The sequence below is a fragment of the Fukomys damarensis genome, unplaced genomic scaffold, assembly GCF_012274545.1.
Source record: "Fukomys damarensis isolate Sample0158 unplaced genomic scaffold, DMR_v1.0_HiC HiC_scaffold_32, whole genome shotgun sequence".
Taxonomy (NCBI): domain Eukaryota; kingdom Metazoa; phylum Chordata; class Mammalia; order Rodentia; family Bathyergidae; genus Fukomys; species Fukomys damarensis.
Genome location: NW_022900944.1, coordinates 32,711,861 through 32,718,352, shown reverse-complemented (window position 1 = coordinate 32,718,352; position 6,492 = coordinate 32,711,861). Strand labels below are relative to the sequence as shown.

At 42.1% G+C, this 6,492-nt stretch overlaps 1 protein-coding gene across 2 annotated transcripts in view; it reads right to left on the bottom strand.

Annotated features, from left to right (window-relative positions):
- Positions 1-1,711, bottom strand: part of Cdh3 (cadherin 3) — a 130,590-nt gene extending 128,879 nt beyond the window's left edge. The window contains exon 1 of one of the 2 annotated variants that reach the window (XM_010612325.3): positions 1,327-1,711. The gene's annotated coding sequence lies outside the window, so the exon portion shown is untranslated. The remainder of the gene's footprint in view (positions 1-1,326) is intronic. The other variant, XM_010612324.3, reaches the window with a different exon arrangement.
- Between the last annotated feature and the right edge of the window lie 4,781 nt (positions 1,712-6,492).

Here is a 6,492-nt window from a genome sequence, read left to right as displayed (position 1 = left end):
CCCCCCCCGACCGTGTGCCGTGACACATGACTGCTGTGACATAAGATTAAGAGTTTGAAGTAAGGTAATGCGAGTGTTGAGGAGTTAACTTAGATAGAGCATATGGATGTATTAGATTAGAAATGACTTAAAGTATAAAAGGAGAAGACTACAGACAGATGACGTCGCTTGACGACTCCGTCAAGATGACCTGCTGAAGCTCTGCCCGAGACGCAGGAGCTTCCAGACCTGGAACAGAGGATCTGCATCCCTGCTCTGTCCGAGATGCTGACACGCTGTACCTGATCCTGACTGCCGAAACATCGAAGTCGCAGCTCGACCCTGCGAAGCCTGAGACCAGACTACATCTACCAGGTCGTATGCCCTCACCTATAGCATGATAGCATTTATGATTGTGTTAGAGATATTATGGGCTGGCATTATTTCTGGATTGCGCTGGCAATTGTAGTTGTATCCTTTGTGTGGGCTTGTATTTGTATTGTTAATGAGAGTAAAAGCATTGATCAAAACGAAACCGAATTGGCAATCATTGATGCGCTGACCCGTGATCCCGAAACGCAAATCGGTGCTCGCGACAGGTATACTTTGACATCTGGTAACACCTTTTAAAGGATCATTTTATCGAATTGGCAATCATTGATGCGCTGACCCGTGATCCCGAAACGCAAATCGGTGCTCGCGACAGGTATACTTTGACATCTGGTAACACCTTTTTTAAAGGATCATTTTATTTCTTCTGCCAGGCACCTTAGCATATCACTACCCTGGTCAACATTTAAAAAGAGTTCCAGGGTGAAGTTCCCTATATTTCCAGGTTTGTCAGGACTCAATTTTCTCCAATCCACGGTGTTCCTGATGCTGTCTTCATCTGGGGACCCAGTTCAAACAGGTGTAAAGTCCACTAACACCACTGCTGGGTTTCACAGTTCTTTCATCAGCAAGCCTTCAGGCAAAAGCAGTTTTCAAAGTTGGGAATTGTCTCTTGCTCCTCCCAGAGTTTGATCCATAATTTTTCCACTCTAGTTAGTTCTTTGGGGTTTAATTAGGAACATTTTACTAATCCCATATTCCGTGGGAAATTCAGTCCTAATTTAGGCTACTATTACCAGAAGTTTAAACCCTCACTTAAAGCTCCACTATTTTGCCTCCAGCTCGCCTGCTCAGGACCCCGATGGTCCCAGGGAAGGGAAGAGACAGCAGATAGGAGGAAACAGTGTCAGTTTCTTTACGGCCCTGTTTGCGGGGAATTGAAACTTTTGATTTCCTCAGGAAAACCCACACTTTTTCAGAGAGGAGATACGGTGACCCTGGAGTTTCTCCGCTTACCCAATTTCGATGGCTCAGTTTATCTGCAATTGCTCAGGTCAGGTGACAGAAGGCAGTATAGGACCACCACGCAAAGCACAAGAGAGAGGGTAGGGGCGCAGCCCGGGGTGTCCCGATAATGGGTAGGGGTGGCTTGAGGCGGCCACGTAAGGAAAGTGGCCTGGCCCCGGAGGAAAGTGAACTGGGCAGCGGTAGGCCGATCAAAATCCTTGGTGCTCTCCGTAGAGGAAGATGGAACACAAAAAAAATCAGCTGGACGCCTGCGCAGACCAGAACTGAGCGCCGTGCGGCATACGTCAGACCCGGAAGCGGAAGTGCCCCGCCAAGGCCTTCGGAGTGTGTAGTCTCTAGGCGGAAGACGTGTCAGGCTCAGGAATCAGCTTCGCGCGTGTTCAGAACGCACCGTGGCTCTTAAAATGCTTCCTTTACACACCTCCTTAAAGGGAACACCCAGATATTGCGATTAGTAATCCTAAATTAGTATAAACCTTTCCAACCAGTGTGCCCCCTCTAAATGCCCTTCTCACCCCGCTACGCAAATCTCAGGATCCCTTAACTTGAACAAAAACAATATTGTGCTTCCTTTCGGCGACTAAAAAAAAGTCCAGCAACTTTTTTTCCCATTAAGTTTATTGGTACATTTAAGGTAAACAATACAGTTACGTTCATCATTGGGATCTTGTACCTTTACATGATGTATCTTGGTTTTTATTTTTTCCTCCTTCCCCGTCCTCCCTTAACCCACTTCACCCTTCCCTATTTACATCGACTTTGTTTCCACTTTTTCCTTTTCTCATATTTTTTTCTTTTCCCTTATTTCCTTTCCCCTACCCTTCCCACTTCCCCTTCTAAAGTCCAGCAATTTTAAAACGTTAAATTCCTATTTCAGTCTTAGATCCTCACATGCTGACCATCCTCCCACTCTCAATGATGGGTATGAGATAGGATAAAGAAATAATATTAATTTTTTTAAAGAAGGCCAAAAAATAGAAAATATGAAATTGTATTTTGCTCTTTTTCTGCTTCTAGAGGCCACCCTTTCATGTGACCCCCCCCTCCATTATTATAGAATATAGTGTTAAATTGCTAGAGACTTTTACAATAGTCTGAAAATTCTGGGCATTGCATTCTTTTAATCTGCAAATTGCCTTTTCCTCCAGCCCGGAAAGCAGGTGCATTGGAGACACATGTCTTACTGTATATCTCCACTTCAAATCCATGTAGATGGCTTGCTCGGCAACCTGGCAGACAGTGAGAACACACATCCATCACCCATATCAAAAACAGCTTTTAAAAATGACCTAGCCTGGCTTATAACTTGTGCCTCATTTCTTTAAACAGCCACACTCCACTCTTAAGGGCATCCTGTATCTTTCTCTAATAAATGCCTTTTTTCATGCCTCTTTTTACTAACATGTCATAAAAATTATTTTTCTGTGACAAGAGTAGTCAGCAAACCTACATACTTGTTTTAAAAGGGTGGGTTAAGTTCCTTATTCTATCCTCAGAGACCCTCAGGCCCCACCCATGATAGGTAGGTTGGGGCCAGAAAGGGGACAGAGAGGAGAAGCAGTGTTAGGGCAAGAACCTTCTGATGCCCCATCTGGTTGTGTCAGTCTTGTTCCACCTGAGGCCCTAGACCTGCCCAATTCTACTCCCTAATTCATCCCCATCCTAGGCCTCTGTTGATTCATAGCAGGGCAGCCTAGCTTCTACTTTGGCCCCATGCCATTCACACCTCTAACCCTCTCTCCTCTCCAGGTGAGTTATTCTCTAGTTTAGTAGTGCAGCCACTGGCACAGAGCCCTACTGCTCCTGCCTTCCGGTCCTCCTTCCTCCTTTAAGTGAGCACCAGGCACAGGGTAAACACTTCTTTAGCACAGTCCCAAGCTTTCTCTCTGGTTAGCTCTTTCATTCTCAAGGGGCTGGGTTTGGAGGGATCAATTACTCTAGATGGTCTCTGATTCCAGAGTTCACTAAAATCCTGTCTTGTGATCTCTGGAAGCAACAAACTGAGGGAATAGACCTATGGTATTCTTTCGCTTTCCACGCACAACAACAGGCAGATCCTTATAGGGCTTCACACTCGGCTACTAGGGGCTACACAAGCAACCACCTCCTGCCTTCCAAAACCTCCAGTTTCAAGCACACGTGTTCCCTCCAAAGGGAGGGGCAGAGGCCTCACCCCAGGAGCATGAGGCACCTCTTCTCTTGGTCAGAACCTTGTGGGTACCATGTCCATAGGGGCTGAGGATCGAGTCATTAGGCAAATCTCACATCTCCTACTGACCCTGTGAACAGTGTCATGTCCTCTGGTATCTTTTAGAATGCAAGGAAACATCATAGCTTCTTTTCCTTTGGGGCTTTATCAACAACTCCAAGATAATACAAAAGTCACTGTCAAAATGCTGTGACAGGGCTGGGGTTTTAGCTCAGTGGTTCCGCTGCCTGCCTTGCAAGCACAAGGACCCGACTTCAATCCCCCCCCCAAAAATGCTGTGACAACTCTAATTTTGGAAATTAGACATTAAAATTCAAGAACATAGCTCATTAGGCTGGAGATTTAGCTCAGTGGTTCCACCATCTGCCTTGCAAGCACAAGGGCCCGAGTGTGAGCCCCGGTACCAAAAGAAAAAAAAAAAAAGAATATAGCTCATTGCTAGTTTCTTATTGCATATAATAAAACAAAACAATTACAATTAATTTCTGTTCACATAATCAAATCTATTATTTATATTTCAGGCCCACATTTTGGTTCCCTCTTCTATTAAAATGTCAAAAAATGTTTTTCCAAAATTATAGGACTTTCACTTATTTTTAAAGGAGAGGTGTACATTGGCTCATGTTCCCTGAAAGGTAACAATATTAGCAGTACTTTTACACTAACTCTGGCACACAGTCACTTATGTTATCTACAAGAGGCCCTCTGTTTCCTGCCCTTTCCTTCTTCTTGGGAGTGGGAATGCTTTGCTTGGTCCTGACAGCGCCAACGTTTTTTTTGTTTGTTTGGGTTTTTTTTTTTTTTTGGAGTTAGGATCAACCTCTCACCCTTGGGAACATGGATGCCTACTGTTACTTCTAACTCTTTCCGGTATGCTGGATGCACAAGTTATCAGGGCTCATGTCCTAAGGGGAACCAAGCAAATGACTTTGTAGGACGAAGGAAGATCTAAGGGCAAGGAGGCAGATTTTAAGTGTGACAGGGTTTACACTTTCAGAGAAGCACATACAATGAATACCTATGCATCTCATTCTTTTTGCAAATATTACTATTTGCCATATTTGCTTTTTAAGAAACAAAATGTGACAACTTAAGCCTTCTTTTATTCCTACCCACCCCACGCCCCTCTACCTGCAGAGGAAACCACTCCCTTGAAGCTGGTATTTTAATACTTTCCTTTTTCTTCATGTATGTCAAAAAAAAACACCCAAAATCCATGTATATGGATTTTAAAAAGTTATGTTGCATTGTATGTATTCTTCTGCAATTTTCAATACCTAAGCCATAAAATATGATGTGAGACCTAATGGGATGATTGTAGAAAAAGAAAAGAGGCCCAAAGACCAAGTCCTGGGGGGAATTTCTACATCTAGAGCAAGGAAAGGTAACTTGGGAGAAGCAGTGGTCAATAAAGTATAAAGAAATATAGATGTGTAACTTGGAAGCTAATTGAAGAACATTGTCAACAGCTAGGCAAAAACACTGAGAAGTCAAATATGAAGATTAATTAAATGCTACTAGATTTTAATAGTCTGTCAGTGAACCATGACAAGAGCAGAAATAAAACCTTATTGGAGTGAGTGCAAAAAACAAATGAAAGAAGAATTGAAAACAAGTATTCCATGCCTCTACTAAGGAATTTTGCTATTAAGTAAAGCAGGAAATGGAGTGGTTGGTAGAGAGAAGGGAATGGAGAATATACTGTGCATATTTCAGATAGCAAAAATTAATATGCTGATGGGAAAGATTCATTAGATAATATTTTAAAGGACACAGGAAAAACAGACAATTGTAGGAATGAGGCCCTAGTTTAAGGATAGGATGTCTTCGGCGAGAGAACAAAGTCAACCAGAGCATCCAGAAGAGAAGAGCACAAGGACCAGATCCATTGATGTTAGTTCTCTTCTGATTACTTTTACTTTTTCTGCTAATTAGGAAATGAGTGAAGAGTGGGGCAAAGTGCTAGAAGTGTCAGACGACAGAAGGTATGAAACTGTACTGGAGAAAGAGATGATTACTGGTTTAGGAAAAAATGCTGAGTTAGCAGACAGAAAATTAAAAAGTGGGACTAGTACTGTCTACCTAGAATGTACCAATAAATTAAATTTTTAAAAAAGTGGAGCTAAACACTGTGGTTGTTGTTTTCCCCCCTTCAGCTATGTTTAGCTGCATGGATATGAGTAGAATCAGTGAAAGTTATTTTTTTGCCAGATTCTTTGGTTCCTTCACTTAAAAACAGAAATGTAAGAATATGACAAATTTATGAACTTACTGATATTTTATTTTTTGGTTTTTTGAGACAGGATCTTACTATATAGTTGAGACTGATCTGGAACTCACTAGGTAGCCCAGGCTGGTCTCAAACTCACAGTGATCCTTCTACCTCAGCCTCCTGAGTACTGGGATTATAGACGTGGCTGCCATGCCCAGCTTTATTTTTACTTTGAGCTCCTATGGGAAAATTTTTAGTGTAGGGTAACGTACCAATGAGTGGAACTTCGGGGCTATGAGACATGTGCAATTTCTATTTTACATGGTATCGCCAAATTATTCCCTGAAATGATTGTATCAACATATCCTCCCAACAGTGTATAAAATCCCCCATTCTCCCTGCAAGATTTATTAATTTTTGCCAGCCTAACTGGCATGAAATGTGTTTTTTTTTAACCTTTTCATTTATGAGCCAGAATTTATCAAATCTCTGCTCACTTAACACTATACTAAGTACGTACGATGAGTCTGGCACTGTGATAAGCAGTGGGACAAGAGTTAACAAAAACAGAAGTGGACCCCGTCTTCCTGGAAATTACAGTAATTTATGAAAATTTAAAAAGGAGACTAATTCCTATAATTTTGTTCAGATGACTGCAGAACCTGGAAAAGCTGTTGCTGCTATTGATGCATAACATACTATTATTAGTCTTTATATATATATATATATATAT